Consider the following 18,844-nt stretch of genomic DNA (forward strand, 5'->3'; position numbering starts at 1 on the left):
TGGCATCATACAGTTTAAAACCATCTCTATAAAAACCTCAGATAAACCTGAAAGTTAGATAATTTCTTGGAGATGTTAGTGTTACTTACAGTTTCATCGAGCATGAACACATTCGAGCTGATGACATCATTGGTCCCCATGAAATTTAATTCATTCCACTTTCGAGAGATACCAACACAGGTCATTAGAAAATTTCTTAGAAATTTTAGTGTTACTTACATTGTCATCATTGAACATGAACACATCCAAGCGGTGTTTCCCATGAAATCTAATTTGTTCCACTTTCGAGAGATTCGAACACGGGTCATCCAAGATTTTCCTTCTTCCTCCTCGCTTATATGTTTGAAGGTTTGTAGGTGGTTAACACAAAACATTCATCAAACTGATACGATGAAGCACACAAATACATCATCCTACATCAGAAAACAATTTAAATTAAGTGGTATTCACATCTACCATATTAACACAGATACATACCTGACATGGATGTTGGTTAATCTCCAAATATATCATGTACCACCAAAATTATGTAACAACAAAATAAAAATCATAAAAAAGTTTCTAGAAAAATACCAAATAAAACCAACAAATTCTGCATTAATAAAATCAAAGAAATTTCTATGGAAAAGTACCTAATGAAAGACGTCCGACTGAAACTCAAAAGTACCTAATTTTTTTCCTTTCGCTATTCCTTCTTTCCTAGATACAATTAATCAAAAGGGATTAATCTGATAACATTTGAAGTCGGATTAGTCCTGCACTTCATGTGAGCGAGAGAATCTAAGTATAACAATTAACACATTGTGTCAAAACAAAAAAAAATTAACACACATCAAATAAACAAAAAAAATCACACTGACAGAATCGGAGATCATCAATAGACAATGCGATTCACCACAAACAAAATGTGAACCACCGAAAATCATATCGTATTGCCAGTACCAAATGAGAATAAAAAAAACCCCAAGTTCCTACTTTCAGTAATATTAAGTATATAAGGATGTTCCTCCATTCAGTAACGTTATAATTCGATCAAACACAACCTATAGCAGAAAAAATTCTTAATCTATATAACCTAACAAAACCCTAGCTATGTCCAAGAAATCTAAATATGAGAAAAAAAAATCATACATCTGTCCGTAAAAAAATCTTACCATTTGAACAATACCTATGTTTAAAAAAAACTTGATAAAAAATTAAATGATTTCTCAAGAATTAAAGTTACAAAAGAAACTTCAACAATCATCCCCTTCAAATCCTTGTGATCAACATAGTTTTCTTAGTACTTGTAGATGGGGAAAAATGATTTGTTGGGTTTTACGGAATTGAGGAGACGACCGTGCGGAGGAGACTCCTTGAACCGAGCGAAATGTTTAACCTCACACAGATGCACTGCAATAAGGGAGTGCTTTAAGTTCGAGAGATCAATCTGTAGGACTCCGGCCTAAACCAAGACAATAGCCGTTCCAGAGTCAATTCGGTCACAAGAGAAATGGGTCGATCTGTAGGAGGGAAGCTGAGAAATGTGCGAGATCAATGGTGATGAAAGATTGTAGGTGTGTTGTGTATTCTGCGTGAAGAAATAAGATAAGTTCTGATTGATTGAATTTGCTTTGTTGAGAGTAATTGCTCAGATGTTGAGTTCTTAATCTCTTGTTATATGTTGACGAGAGATTTTCTTGTTGACGTTGTCTGTTCAATCATGATTCAGAGACTTATTAATATTGCTAAAGTTGTAAACACCTTGATCCCATGAAGTGTGACAGTTGTTGGAGTCAAAGAGTGGGGAAATGGAAATCGTGTTAAAACCAGTTGCTCATCGTGCGGAGACTTGGTTAATTTTTCACCCACTACTTTGATAACTCCTCCAACTGATTGCACAACTTGCTCACATTCTCATCGTGTGTATGAACGCACGTGCCGTAGACCGCCAGACCAAAACTCTAGTTAATATCCCCCCATATGACACGATTGATGTCTCGTGATTGTGGAGTCTGCAAGGCAGACGTGTATTTAGTTAGTCAGTTGCTGACTTTATGGGACGATGAGTCCTTGTATTGTTGATTCGAACGTGATTTGCAAATGTTCTAAGACTCATGAGTTGAACGTGTCTGTTGAGACAGAGGTATAATTCTCAAGTAAATGTTGATAGTTATGGTGAGAAAATACTGCTCATTCGATGAATTTTTGAATATTGATAGTTGAACCAGTACTCCATGGTCTGAGAAAATATTGCTCGTTTGATGACTTATTAGTAACAAAACCAAATAAAATATTAATTTAGAATACTGGCAACTGAACCGAGTATAATTAATTAAAATGTTGATCACGAGATCAACGCAAAGTTATTAGTGTTTGAATCTGCTCAGAATTATGTTTTGCAGAGCTTTGGATTCAAAACTCTAATTTTGATCAATTGCTGATCAAATTGATGATTTATTGAAAATCAACCACGGAGTAAAGGAGGGACCGTCTACATGGGATGATGAGTCGACCATGTAACGCCCAGATGCTCCAGTAAGCAAAATACCAAAGTCTCTTGAAGACCAGTTGGTGAAAAGATGATCAAATGTTGTTTTAATCATTTATTCAAATAATGTTCGTCTGAACCTTAGGCGATAAAACCTAATAAATTACGAAGAGATGAAGGACCGACCAAGGGGTCATGAAACCGTCCCTGGTTGGTCACGGGATCAACTGACGATCATTTGATGAAATTCCAAGTCGTTTGGAAGAGTTCTGGACCTAATACGTGCAATTGCGCAAATTAGGTCAAATTGTGAAAATGCGTGGGACCGTCTCCTTGCAAGCCAAATATCCAACCTTGGTCGGTCAAGGTAATATGCTCACGTCGCCAAAGTGTCCGTGCCTTAGTCCTTAGAATTTTGATATTTTCTGATGTGCATTTGAGCAACATTTTGAGAAAATATGAAGAAATCAAGGATTTTGCTGAAACTAAGGAAATTTCATAAGATGAAGGAAATAATAATAATAAAATGAAGGAATCATGAAGTGTGGGACCGGATATGGCCAAGGCATGGTCGGTCGGCCAATGAGCCCGATCCCATGGCATTTTTCCTAATTTTATATTATTTTCATGATTTTAGGGAAATATCATGAAACAAGGAGTTTGTTGAAATCAAGGAGTTTCCTTGAAGTGAAGGAGTTTCCATGAGATGAAGGAAACAATAATAATTATTAATAATAAAATAAGGGGTGTGTGAGACCAGCTTGGGTATGGGCGGCCGGCTAGGGCCCCGTCCTGCGAATTTTCCCTAATTTTATGTCTTTTCCTTGATGGGAAGGAAATATCATGAAATCAAGGAATTTCATGGGATGAAGGAAATAATAACAAAATAATAAGGAATGCAAGGTGCGGGGCCGGCCACAACTAGGGCATGACCGGCCGGCTAGTATGTTTGGTCCCGCGACACCTTTCCTAATTATTTATTATTTCTTTGATACGGAGGAAACACCATGAAACTGAGGAGTTTCCTTAAAATGAAGGATATTTGTTCAAATGAAGGGATTTTCATGAGATCAAGGAAAATAATAAAAATATGATAAAATATAGAATTGGGCGTGGGACTGGCCACGGCATGACCGGCCAGCCGGTGTGCCCAGTCCCCTAGCGCCCTAGATAATATTTTATTATTTATTATTTTCTTCCTATTTTGCATAGGTTCATCGTTCCTTCGTATTTTGGAATGCTCGTTCGTGCATTCATATGCTCGTTAGTGCATTGTTGCTGAGTACACTTGCACCATTTTGGTCAGGGCTTACTCGATAGCGGATCAGATGCCCGTACATCGAATATTTATTACTAACCCATGAAATTATGCTGGGAAGAGCCATAAATCGAAGTAACGAAATATTATACAGAACGTAGAATATTGTCTAGGAATTCAATTGATGAATCTTGCGACTAGAAATAATTAATTGATAGCTCTATACTAGCAGGCATGTCGTCTAAGAGCATTATAATTATTCGAAAATCGAGGTATGAGCTAGTTGGAGCATAACGCTCGATTTGAATGTTTATTCTGTAAATTCAGGGAACATTGCGACGTCCTGAAGACGTTAGTGCTCTGTACTAGTGATTAATACATCTAGGAGTCGTCCAATCATTTCGATTCTTTACAGAAGTGATTACTGAAATTGCACAGTTAATGAAATATGTCGTGGTCTTAGATGAGAGACTGCATATATATGCTCTGAGAGTAATATACTCGATCAGAGACTTCTGAAGATATTCTGAGAGGCAATATGCTCGATCAGAGGTGTGGCATGAGCTTTCACGCTTTAATGAGAGATAATTCTCAATGTTCGCCTGACTGCTGGATCAGGAACATGTAAGGTTATGATTTTATCCTTTGTTAAAAATACACCTTCAACATTAAGTCCCCTGCTTAGTGAGGGACATTCATGTTCCTCAGTCAGCACAGAATGGTGATTTTTAATTACGGGCGAAATAAGTAATTAAACTTAAGATAGAATGTTACCGGATTTTCGGATGTATGAACGAGCCATGATTTGAACAAGGACTCCCGTAGCATAATAGAGTACCCTTTGACGAGCAAGAATTGGTGTAGCACCACTGATTTGGTGATGGAACCTTGGTCGGTTTAGGATTCACGGGCCCGGGCCCAAAAAGGAAATCCTTATGGAATTAGGTTTTGGAAATAAAATTTGGTATAAAAGGGATAAAACACCTTTTTTTTATTTTTCCTTCACACAACCACCACCTTCATCTCTTCATCACCTTCACGCCAGCAGGGAGAAGCGAAAATTTTCGCCGGAGTTTCCACCGTCCAGCCGGAGCAGCCACCGTCCGGCCGGCGCCGATAGGTACGTGATATTTATTTATTTATTTAAGTTTGTTGTTTGTTCATGAGTTGTTCATCATAAAAATCATATGTGTATATACATAATTTTGGACGTGAGTTTTATGAAAAAACCCTTGTTTTACGAATGTACGTTCGTTCGATCATCAGTTTAAGAAACTAACAATAATCTCTGATTTAGAAGAGATTTTATTTTAAATAGACCTGTCTCTAATGATAAAATTTTGTTATGAGCTTTCATGAGAACCAAAATTTATCTTAAAGGCGTGAGCTTTCATAAAATTAGCATAAACTTTCGTTTCGAAGACAAACAATCGTACGAAGGAATTTTTTTTTTTTAATGAAACCGTGACATATTCCATGAAAAATATATGGCATATTTTACTCATGTGAGTTTGGTTTGCACACGTTAAATTTTTTTTTTTTTGAAAATTTTACATGAATAGTTCATGTTTTTATTATTTTATGAAAATCAAAATATAGGTTTCGAGCAACCCTTGAAATTAGACAATTTATTTACGATGAAATACTGTCTTGGTGTGAGTTTTATAACTCAGTTGTGGCTGTTCACACTATGAAAATTATGTTCATGATTTTATGGAAAATCAGGTTTCAACTTTCAAATAATAAGGCTTCGTTCGTTCTCGCAGGTTTCAAGGAACGATCAAATTTTGGGATGTTAACTCTTATATAACAATCACTACGCTAGTGGAATTGTAAAGAGTTAAGATTTAAGAATTACCATTTTGTAGTGAATTCGATATTAGCATATCCGTAATTCTGTGCTCCTGGTTCCAGACAATGGTGACTTCCAGCAGCAGCGACTATGATTATTACTATTCTTCTAGCTCTTCCGAAGAGGATTCCAAGAATTTTGTAGTCAAAGCTCGAGCCTACGGATCATGTTAAAGAAATGAAACACAACATGCCTCTTAACGACCGTAAAGTTACTCGTGATGAACTCTTGAAGACAAAATCCAAGGATGAGACGTTAGTTGATTATCGACAAAGGAGGTACCGATTCCAGCGCGAAACTTTGATCATGTGCTTACGGTGCAGCTTCGGATTCAGATGCTTTGGAAGACGAACCCGTGTGGGTGCCACGAGAGCGCAAAATTAAGCCACACCGGCGTACCAGGGAGATTGAGCGATTGGTTGAAGCTGACCTCGAAGTTGAGCGTAAAGAAGAAGAGTACTGGGATATGATGTACAGTGATCCTGATGAGAGACCGGACTTCGTAAATGGTCCTAACAATGACTCCAAGGAAGAACCTGATGAGGATTCTTCGAAAGACAATAATGATGACGAATCTGATAATTCTGACAAATCTGACGATTCCGAGGAATCTGATGCATCTGATGATTATCCTTGCTCACGAGTCTTTTTGAGATTATTTATTTTCCATTGCAGTAGATATTTTCTGGTTGCCTGAGCAGTTTGGTTGTAGAGATGTTGCGTTAGAAATTATTTTTGAACAATAATCCCTTATCGTATTTTTTGCCAAATCTTCTTCACACCCAACTGAATAGGATGGACCAATGTCCATGTAGACAATAATTATCCACGAAGCACAATTATACGAGTTGGCTAGGAGACACGCGGCCTGCAAGATCATCAGTTCACAATTTCAACGTTGGTTACATCCGAAGTGTCAGTCCACAGTATCGCCATGTTGAACACGCCTTAACTGTCAGTCTCCAGTATTGTCGCACTTCTTCCATGTTACCATATACACTCTGATTCGAAAATTAGGGTTTCAATAAAAACCGCAACAGATTTGACTTTCCGCTATAGGATAAGTATCCATACCTTCAATGTTTAGGTTTTTCTATTTAAACGGCACATCGTCTTATGTCCCTGTGTATTATCGAAAGAAATTTTGATCACGATCATACCTCTCATCACCATGTCTAGCAGTAGTGTTTCTTCTCAAAATGAATATCGGGCGAAGCATGATGCAGAAGTGTCTATCTCGGTAAGTTGAACGTTTTCTTCCATCTCCCTTTGATCAGGATGACTGATCAAAGAAAATAATTTGTTGCAGGATAATCAGAGAAATCAGCCTTCTTCTTGGGGTTTGAGACCCAAGCGGACTGTTAAGTCTCCTGCCCGGTACAGGTCAGCTCGTACTGAAGTCGGAACATCCGTAAGTAATTCCATGACCTCTTCAATGAAGCTTTATCAGGCTATCCAATCCTTATTGAAATTGAAAACTTCTTCATGGAAGGTTGATGTTCATGTTGTTGTCGACGCTAGGAAGAGGAAGAATAGGAAGTCCGTGACCGTGGCTGATGATGGCAGCAATCGTGTTGATGAGAATTCTACTAATTTCGTGGGGGCTGGAGTTATAAATCACTCCCCTGAGTACCCAATAGCTGGACTCACGTTTGAAACTCCCATGACCAATACTTGCCCGAACAACGAGGTAGTTGGTGGATTCATCATTCCAAAATGTCGTGCATCTCTGTACACAAAGATTTGGAGAAGGTACGGGCACATTGCTTCAACCGAAGTGTGGAGAGACTTTTTGCCGACCCTCTTGACTACTGTCGCTGGATTATTACCGATCATCGAAGAGATGATCAAAGTAAATCTGCGAGACATCAAGAATCATGAGCTTCATAGATGGGATGTCATGATTTCGAATTGTGAGACCTTGAAATTCAACATAGGTTGGCATCGTCATCGTCTTGAGATGATCGAAATCGGCAGGGAAGCGGCTGCTGCTGACGCGATTTTCGCTACAACTGCTATCTTGGAGGAGGGGAAGGCACTTTCCTTGGAGTCGGAAAGGGTTGAGAAAGCTGTTCAGGACTTGAAAGTGAAGACTAAAAACTTTCAGAAGAGGCTTGACACGGCTTTCTATAAAAATTATCCATTGTTGGATGGTTTGCTCTGAGTGAGTATTTGAGAGAGTTGTAGGTTTGTTTTGGTAAGATAAAATAACTGACAGTATGAAGGAATTTTTTTCAATTAATGAATGTTTGATGAACAAATGAACACTTTCCACGCTCTTTGAATAAAAATAATTTACATTTTGAAATGTGCTTGAATGATGATAAAAGATTAATTTACTTGCTGTTGATCAGGCGTAATAGGCTTTGAGCCATTTTCCGTTGATTATATTTCCTTCTAATCCTCCATTAACTGCTAAGATTTTGTAGTATCAGATGGACACCGCTTTGATGATCACATACGGCCCTTCCCATTTTGGAGAGAACTTGGGAGCAGACATATCTTTTTGAATGTATTTTGCCGTTTTTAATACCAAATATCCTACCTGGAATGTTCGGGGTCTTACCATTTTGTTGTAAGCTCTGGAGATCCTTTGTTTGTATGCTTCCACGTATTTTTCTGCCTTAGCCCTCCTAGACTCAAGCATGTCCAGTTCAGCAATTCTTGAGTTGGAAACTTCGGCTTCATCCCACTGTACTCCACTAGATGTTGCAATCCCTGCTGGGAGTATGGCGTCGGCTCCATATACGAGAGAGTATGGTGAAGTTCCGATCGATCTCCTTGGTGTCGTCTGATAGGCCCATAAATCCATAGGCAGTTGTTCATGCCATGTTCGAGGATTAACATGAATTGTTCGGCTGAGAATTCGGATCAAAGTTTTATTGGTATTCTCTGATTGTCCATTTTCTTGGGGATAGTACAGTGTGGAGAAAACTTGTTTGATGTCGTATTCCTCGAGCAATTCTGTCACGTGCTTGTTGGAAAAAGGAGTTCCATTGTCGGTGACAATGTGTTTAGGGACACCGAATCTACATATTATGTATTCTTTGATGAAGGCTGCAATCGTGACTCCGGTGGTACTTCGAAGAGGAATAGCTTCAACCCATTTGGTGAAATACTCAGTTGCAGTGATGATGTATTCGTGCTGCTTCGAAGATGCTGGATTGATTTTCCCGATGATATCCAGTCCCTAGCTATAGAAAGGCCATGGACTATTCACAGAATTCAATGGGAAACAAGGAGTGTGGATGAGATTACCATGGACTTGGCATTGATGACACCTTTGAATGTGCGCAGCTGCATCGTCTTCCATGGCCGGCAAATAATATTTATTATGAATTTGGAGAAATAATTTCCTTTTTCCTTGATGTTCTCCATCGTGCATTTCCTTCAAAATTTTTGGGATTTCATGTTCAGCTAAGCATCTCATTAAGTTCCCATCAAAGCTTTTGCGGTATAATATTCCATCAAGAAAGACAAATCTTTTAGCTCTCTGAATGAGTTTGATTGTTTCTTTCTTTTCCAGCGGCAATTCGTTGTCCCGAAGGTACTTGATGTAAGGTTCCCTCCAGTCCCCAGTGTGATGGACTATCAAATCTTCTAAGTGATGAGGAGGCGTCTGGCAATTGGGACAAGATCTTTGCAGAGTTCTTGATTGATCCACCATGGAAGGCCAATAGTATCCCATCCTTTGAAGCTTTCTGTAAAGTGTTACTACCAACGTATGTCCACAGATTTATTCATGTATACGTTTGAGTTATTCGTCCGCTTTGTCGTTTCCGAGGCATCGTCATAAAGACCCATCAGGATTTCGATAGTATAACGCTCCATGAAGCAAGAAATAATTCTTTAATTCCTTGATACTGACTTTCCCTTCTGTAAGAGAACTGCTCAGTTCATGAATAATAGTTGCTCCCCAATCGTTTTCTTGAATGTCTTCAACTTGATCAATCCAGGTAGATGACACAACACGCCTTTGTACTGTGATTGTTTTCTCTGCTCCTTCAAATTGCAGCTTGGAAGCAAGAGTATCCAGGCAGTCAGCATGCATGTTATTAGTTCGTCCAGTATGGAAAATCGTTGCATCAGCAAAATGAGTTAATATTCGTTGCGCTTCAGTTCTGAATGGGGCAAGCGTGATTTCTTTGAGAGAGTATGCTTCATTCATTTGATTGACCAGTAGTTTTGAATCTCCCTTTATCTCAAGGTATGTTGCTCCTGCTTGCTTGTCCAGGGACAAACCTAGTAAGAAAGCTTCATATTATGCTAAATTGTTGGTGCAATGTAAATCCAACTTGAACGATTGCGAGAAGACTTCGCCAAATGGAGATACTAGCACTACGCCCGCTCCTCCAATGTTGTTGCTAGGGGTGGCGGACCCGTCAAAGTATAAAAGCCATGTCTCTTCTTTGATAACTAAGATCTCTGAAAACTCGTCGGGAACATCTTCTTGTAACATTGTTGCATCTTCTCCTGGAAAATCAGCGAGAAAGTATGCAACTGCTTGACCTTTGATTGCTTTAGGTGGTACACAAGCTATGTCAAACTCTGAAATCTGAAGTAGCCACTTTGCTGGTCTACCTATCAAGGCTGGCTTTGATAGTAAAAACTTTATAGGGTCGGCCTTGGAAACGAGCACGACTCTGTTGGATAGCAAGTAGTGTCTGCATTTCTGGATTGCATGTACTAATGCTATACATGCTCTTTCAGCTTTTGGGTATCAGAGTTGAGCGTCTCTCATCGTGCGGCTGAAGTAGTAGATTTGACGCTCGATACCTTCTTCGTCTTCTTGAGCAAGAAGTGCTCCGATATCAACATCACTGGAAGCTGTGTAAAGTGTTAGTGGTCGTTCTTGCACCGAAGATATCATCACATCGTGATAACAGTATCTGCTGTATTTTCTAGAATGCTTCTTGTTGGACGGACGTCCGTGTAAAATTTGTTCCTTTCTTCAGCAGAGGGGTGAACGAAGCAACAAGTTGAGCCAATCCAGGAATGAAGCGTCGAATATAATTTACCTTGCCCATAAAACTCTGGAGTTCCTTCATAGTACGTGGAGGAGGCATGGTAGTAATGGATTTTGTCTTGTCTGGATCGACTTTGATTCCTTCTGCAGTGACCAGGAACCCTAGATACTTTCCGGAGGAAATACCAAAAGCACACTTCAGAGGATTTATTTTTAATTTGTATTCTCTGCATCTTTCAAAAACTTGTCTCAGAACTTCAAGGTGGGATGCTCGAGTCTTCGACTTCACCACCACATCATCAACATAGTCTTCCACTTGCTTGTGCATCATGTCGTGGAATATAGCAGTCATGGCTCGTTGATAAGTAGCACCCAAATTCTTTAATCCAAAGGGCATTACAGTGTAGTGAAAATTCCCGATAGGAGTACAGAATGCAGTCTTGTTGGCATCATGCTCGTACGTCTTGATCTGGTTGTATCCATTGTAACCATCCATGAATGAGAACATACCGTGACCACTGGTTGCATTAACGAGCATATCAATGTTAGGTAAGGGAAAATCATCCTTCGGACAACATTTATTCAGATTCCTGAAATCAACACAATATCTGATTTGACCATTTTTCTTCTTGACAAGAACAACATTTGCCAGCCATGTTGGGTGTTGAATTGGTTAGATGAATCCTGCTGCTAGTAGTTTCTGAATATCGACTTTGATATGCTCCTCGACTTCGTGTCTGAACTGCCTAGGTGGTTATTTGACAACTTTGGAGCCAGGAGTGATGTGCAGATGATGAGTAACTAATTTATCGTCTAGACTGGGCATTTCTTCGTACGTCCAAGCGAAGACATCCTGATACTCTTTCAGCAGATTTATCATTTCCGTCCGTTCCTCTGGTGACAACATGGAACTAATTAAAATTATTCTTGGATCATCCTCTGTCCCGATGTTGATTGTTTCGAGATCATCAGTGGTGGAATCAGTGTCGTCTTTCAATTATCGTCGAGCATCTTGAACTTCTTCGTTGAGTGATGGTTCTCTTTGACATGATTCTTCGGAGCGGGGATACTTTTCATCGTTCTCCCCTGTTAATTTCTAATCTTTGCGTCGACGGTAAATGATCCTCCCCCCGTATCATGACTGAATATGAAATTAGATCACAGAGTTGAGACCTGATCCTTACAGCGCTTGATCGGTGTAGAAAATGACTTGATCGACTTAGCACATGAGGATGATGGTTTGTCAGCAACTTCTTCAGTGGACTTCCAGCTTGGGAGTGGATTAATCTAAGTATTTCTTGGAGGTTCAGGGATGTCCTTTTGAGACTCAAGGAATTCAACGTCATAGACTGGGGCGTAAGGAGATGATGAAGCCGCAATACGAACAATTTTGTTATTGAGCAGTGCCTTCATGCATTGATGGTATGTCGAAGGAACCACTTTATTGTCATGGAGCCATGGTCGTCCGAGTATCATGTGATAATCATGCCCTTGTTCGATCACGTGAAATTTGGCTTTTGATTAAATAGGCCATACCTCCAAGTCTATGTATGCATATCCATATGTATGGATCTGGCTTCCTTCAAAACCAGTCATCAAGATGGGACGACAAACAATTTTACTATGTGGGAACTTGGCCGCTTTGAGAGTCTTCAAAGTAATAATATTTGTAGAAGCGCCTGTATTGACAAGAGCTCTCTTGAATTCAGAGTCTTTGATAAAACCAGTCAATACAAGGCTCGATTATGCCCTTCATCTGCCATGCGGTCTTCTTCTCCGAAGGTGATATTGTTGATCAAATACTCAGACATCATAGACATTTCTTCAACTGCTAGGCATTACGGAATTAGTTGCACGTATGATGATATTTGGTTGAGTGCAACGAACGTGTTCGTACGTTGATCCCTTGAGAAGTGTAGGAGTTCACATAGATTTTCTGATCTACGGGCTTTTCATACGTGGTGAAGCAGTTGGCTTGAGGGCTAGCGTCAGTGGTGTCAAGAGACGAGCGTTCCACAACTTGAGCTCCTAAGATTCTTGTCAGGTCCACTATTCAGTTGAACAAATTATCGATTTCTCCCTTCAATCGATTTATGTTCCTTTCCAAAATCTATTGCCTTCGTCCCAGTTCAGCTAATGACGGAATTTCTCCATCAAATGCATTGATAGATGAGAAAGGAGTAGTAAAGTAAGGATGAAGAATATTACCAGAGTCATTCGGATGAGCAAGAGAAGTGTCACCATTTGAAAACCCTAACTGGAATTTTGAGTAACTGAATTGGATTTAAGACCGACCATCTTTGTGAGAATTGAGATTGCAACCGAGAGAATGATCTCCCACTGTGGTCGCCAATCTGTAGATGAGGAAAAACGATTTGTTGGGTTTTACGGAATTGAGAAGACGACTGTGTGTAGGAGACTCCTTGAACCGAACGAAATGTATAACCTCACACAGGTGCACTGCAATAAGGGACTGTTTTAAGTTCGATAGGTCAATCTGTAGGACTCCGGCCTAAACCAAGACAATGGTCGTTCCAGAGTCAATTCGGTCACAAGAGAGGATGGGTCGATCTATAGGAGGGAAGCTGAGAAATGTGCGAGATCAATGGTGATGAAAGATTGTAGGTGTGTTTTGTATTCTGCGTGAAGAAATAAGATAAGTTCTGATTGATTGAATTTGCTCTGTTGAGAGTAATTTCTCAGATGTTGAGTTCTTAATCTCTTGTTGTATGTTGACGAGAGATTATCTTGTTGACGTTGTCTGTTCAATCATGATTCAGAGACTTATTTATATTGCTAGAATTGTAAACACCTTGATCCCATGAAGTGTGACAGTTGCTGGAGTCAAAGAGTGGGGAAATGGAAATCGTGTTAAAACCAATTGCTCATCGTGCGGAGACTTGGTTAATTTTCCATCTACTACTTTGATAACTCCTCCAATTGATTGCACGACTTGCTCACATTCTCGTGATTGTGGAGTCTGCAAGGCAAACGTGTATTTAGTTAGTCAGTTGCTGAATTTATGGGACGATGAGTCATTGTATTGTTGAGTCAAACGTGATTTGAAAATGTTCTAAGACCCATGAGTTGAACGTGTCTGTTGAGACAGAGGTATAAATCTCGAGTAAATGTTGATAGTTAAGGTGAGCAAATATTGCTCATTCGATGGATTGTTGAATATTGATAGTTGAACCAATACTCGTTAGTCTGAGAAAATATTGCTCGTTTGATGAATTATTGGTAACATAACCGAATAAAATATTAATTTTGAATACTGGAAACTTAACCGAGTATAATTAATTAAAATGTTGATCACGGGATCAATGTAAAATTATTAGTGTTTGAATCTGCTCAGAATTATGTTTTGCAGAGCTTTGGATTCGAAACCCCAATTTTGATTAATTGCTGATCAAATTGATGATTTATTGAAAACAAACCATGGAGTGAAGGAGGGACCGGCTACATGGGATGATGAGTCGACCATGTAACGCCCAGATGCTCTAGTGCCAGTTGGTGAAAAGATGATCAAATGCTGGTTTAATCATTTATTCGAATAATGTTCGTTTGAACCTTAGGTAATAAAACCTAATAAATTATGATAAGATGAAGGACCGACCAAGGGGTCATGAAACCGTCCCTGGTTGGTCACGGGATCGACTGACGATCATTTGATGAAATTCCAAGTCGTTTGGAAGAGTTCTGGACCTAATACGTGCAATTGCACAAATTAGGTCAAATTGTGAAAATACGTGGGACCGTCTCTTTGCAAGCCAAAGATCCAATCTTGGTCGGTCAAGGTAATATGCTCACGTCGCCAAAGTGTCCGTGCCTCAGTCCTTAGAATGTTGATATTTTCTGATGTGCGTTTGAGCAACATTTTGAGAAAATATGAAAAAAATCAAGGATTTTGCTGAAACTAAGGAAACTTCATAAGATGAAGGAAATAATAATAATAAAATGAAAGAATCATGAAGTGTGGGATTGGTTATGGCCAAGGCATGGCCAGCCGGCCAATGAGCCTGGTCCCATGGCACTTTTCCTAATTTTATATTATTTTCATGATTTTAGGGAAATATCATGAAATCAAGGAGTTTGTTGAAATCAAGGAGTTTCCTTGAAGTGAAGGAGTTTCCATGAGATGAAGGAAACAATAATTATTATTAATAATAAAATAATGGCATGTGGGACCGTCTTGGGCATGGTCGGCCGGCTAGGGCCCCTTCCCGTGAGTTTTCCCTAATTTTATGTCTTTTCCTTGATGTGAAGGAAATATCGTGAAATCAAGGAATTTCATGGGATGAACGAAATAATAATAAAATATTAAGGAATGCAAGGTATGGGATTGGCCACAACTAGGGCATGACCAGCCGGATAGTAGGCTTGGTCCCGCGAAACCTTTCTTAATTATTTATTATTTATTTGATACGGAGGAAACGCCATGAAACTGAGGAGTTTCCTTAAAATGAAGGATATTTGTTCAAATGAAGGGATTTTAATGAGATCAAGAAAAATAATAAAAATATGATAAAATATAGAATTGGGCGTGGGATTGGCCATGGCATGACCGGGCGGCCGGTGGGCCCAGTCCCCTAGCGCCCTAGCTAATATTTTATTATTTACTATTTTCTTCCTATTTTGCATAGGTTCATCGTTCCTTCGTATTTTGGAATGCTCGTTCGTCCATTCAGATGCTCGTTAGTGCATTGTTGTTGAGTACACTTGCACCATTTTGGTCGGGTGGAATGGTGATCTACCCAACCTCCTACCAATAGAAGCACTATTTTGATCTCTTAAGTGCTATTTTATCAATCATGATGGTGACATCGAATTTCTAACTTACATACCACTTGTAATCTTGTTCGCAGTTATCACCATCCACTTTATCTCTCTCTACACCAACAGGTCCATAGAAACACCATCATCATCAACAAGACGAGCATCACAAATTCGAAGGAAAGTTGATGACGTTCAAGGTTTACAAGCAACGGTACAAAAATGAGCAGATTTCAGATTCAAGTAAAGATACAAGACAAGGAGCAGAATTTCTATATGTTGAAGACTTACGTACATGAGCGAATATTATCAAGATGAGATTTCAAGAAGTTTATGATATCGAGATATACAAGTTGTGAAGAATCAACCGGTAAAGTACTTACACCATGGCCTTTGTACTTGCATTTTTATTTTATCATATTTGTATTTTATTTTCTCTCGTCTCTCTTGAAAAAAAAATTTGAAAAAAAAGAAAAAAAAAAGACAAGAGAAAATTTTGTTAGGTTTATTTTTAGTTTAATTATTTTGTTTTGTTTTCATTTTGCATTTGTTTTATTTTTCTTGTCTTAAAAAAAAGAAAAAAAAAAGACAAGGAAAATGTATTGCATTATATTTTGGTTCGTTTTTAGTTTTGTTCTTCCAATAAAGTCAATGGAAGAAGAAATATTCATAATGAAGTTCCAAGCAACAGGGAATTAGAGGAAAGAATCACATTGTCAAGATTCTACGAAGTTCAAGAGTTATCATCAATAGTTGAAGACCAAAGACGAAGATGAAGACGCCGATTGAAGACCGAAGACGTTTCTATGGATGTTGTGAGAGTGGTGCTAGCTGCACGTTGAACGGATAACGAGGTAAGTAACCATATTCCCACCTTCGTTAAGTGGTTGATTTCCTTTCCTAGAGATCGTCAGAAAAAGGGTTTTCAAAATGAATAAAAGATGTGGTTTTTCAAAACGATTCAGAGTGTTTTGCCTTCCTACCATTCAACGTGTCGCAGGATTTTCTCTTCATTCCTACCTGGACACATGTGTGACCCATAAAAAGCTATTTATTATTGAGAGCAACTTCATAAAACCCTTTCTTGTGAGGAAGAGTTGAGACTTTTGATCACTCCGAACCCGAATTTCTTTCGAGAAGGGATGGTTATTTCTCTCTCAACTTTTAAGGATGAGATTCTGTTCATTTATGTGTCTAACTTCTTATGACTAGTGTGCATAATCTTTTTGTCTTCTTAGCGCGTTGGATACTATGATTTCGGAGAACTAGTAAGTTGGAAAAGTAGATTTTGTAGGTATATCTCTAGTAAACCTTCATGAGACTATAACTCGTCCACTAGGGACACCTAGGAGTTCAAAAGCCTGTTATTCATGCTAAGAATAACTGTATCCTCGGCGACACGGAGTTGTATGTATGTTTTAGAATTGTTTTGTTTGATTTGCTCGAGGACTAGCAAAGTCTAAGTGTGGGGGAATTTGATAGGTGTTGTAAAACACCAAATTTTATATCTAGTATTTATGCTTTCTTTGTTATTATCTTGTAAATTATGTATCTTATGTTTGCTTTTGAGTGTTATAGGTGTTTTGGAATCATTTGGAGCAAAAGAAGAAGAAAGCGTCCATTTGGAGAATAAAGAGCAAAAGCGTCAATTCTCATGTGCAACTACCATTGAAGGCGGATCCGAACCAAGCAAATGATACGAGACAACCATAACCACTATGGGTTAGTTTAGAGAAGCAAGGGGCAGACCTTAGTGGCCTTTAACTAATGAGTGGGTGTTTAAGGACATTATTTGGTTGACCCTTATCTACTTCATCAGGGTGGCTATATCCACTAGCCTTATTCCTACACTAAAGCTAAAATTCAGAGAGAAATTCATCATTGTTTATAGGGCTGTCAATGGATATTCGATATCCGGTATCCGTTTCCGAACATCCGGATTCCGTTAGGTTAATATCCGACATAACGACTATCCGATATCCGATAACCTTAACGTAAAGGATATCCGTTTATTAACATAACGGTACCGGTTAAGGGAGTTTCCGTTAGGTTAATATCCGATACCGTTAGTGTATAACTATGTCATAAAATTTTCGGAAATTTTCGATACCTAATACCCTTTAGGTTTACTCTTTAGCCATTTGATTACGTCTCTCTTAAGTAAATATCGGAAATTATCGAATGTTAACGGAAATTATCGGAAATTATTGAATATTAACGGAAATTATTGGAAGTTTTTTGTATCATGAGTAGATAACGGAAATTAACGTAATAATATCCGATATCCGATAGCTTATCCTTAACCTTATCGATATTGAATTTTTGAATTCCGACGGATATTATCGGATACCGGATATCCGATAACCCTTAACCTTAACCTTATCGGTATTGCCAATATCCGACGGATTTTTATCTATTGACAGCCCTAATTGTTTGTTCGTCACTCACTCCACCTGAACGAGAGAGTTACGGCGGCACCATAAAATCGAGAAATGGAAGAGATTGAATGGGTTTTGATGAGTTCCAAGGATGAGACAATCAAGGATCTGGTGCTGTTTCGACGGGGTTTTGAATCTATCGGTGACATCTAATCTGGTGGTTTAAGTTGGATTTCAGGGTTGAGAAGAAATTGAAACTAGGGTTTTTGGAATTTTGTTGAAGGATTAAAGGGAATGATTCATAATGAGATACATGCAGTAGATGGTGGAATTGAGATGGGTTTTGACTGAATGTTGAAGAACAGAGAGAGATGCAATTGCAGCTGCTTCAATTGGAGGTTTTGGTGGTGGATTTGGTTGAGCTTTGTGCTGCTGATGCTGAGTTGGTTTTGCAGGCATGCTACAGCTGTATCACAGGTGGCATTTCTGTTATTCTGCTGGTGCAGGTGCAGTGACGGAAGTTTGTTTAGATGGCTAGGCCATAGGAGTCTGTTGCTGAGTTATGGAGAAGTTGGAGATAGAACAGTACAAGTGGCTTGAGGCAGAGCTGAAGAACAGGAAATGAGTTGTTATACAAGGAGTGAAACAAGAGTCTGTGATGAGAAAGAACAGGTTGAGGCAGCTGTTACAGTTAGAAGTGAAGAGAGTAAATGTTGGTTTGAATCTGTAGCTGCTAGTCATGGGAGTTGTGAGCTGAAATGCAGAATGGGTTGGAACTGGTGCTTGAGAAGATGTAGGTGGTGTTGATAACAGTTCGCAATGGCTGGAATTGATCAAGGTATGAATCCGAGAAGGTGAAGCTAATGTTTGCAGGAGTTAATGGTAGTGCAGTTGACAACAAGATGCAGCTGTTGTTGCTGCCATTGAGAATTGCTATAGGTTTGAACTGGTGAGTCTGCGAGAAGTGAATGTGCTGGGGAGAAGGAGTTTGGTACTGTATGGCTGTGACAATGGGACCTGCAGGTGCACTGGTGATGCTTCAATGAGCTGAACTAAAGAGGGAAGCACAGTATGAATGAGAGTATGAATGGTCTGCGAAGGCATGAATGTTTTGTGTATGAAATTCGTTACAGGGATGGAGTGGGAA

Source organism: Papaver somniferum, chromosome 2, assembly GCF_003573695.1.
Source record: "Papaver somniferum cultivar HN1 chromosome 2, ASM357369v1, whole genome shotgun sequence".
Taxonomy (NCBI): domain Eukaryota; kingdom Viridiplantae; phylum Streptophyta; class Magnoliopsida; order Ranunculales; family Papaveraceae; genus Papaver; species Papaver somniferum.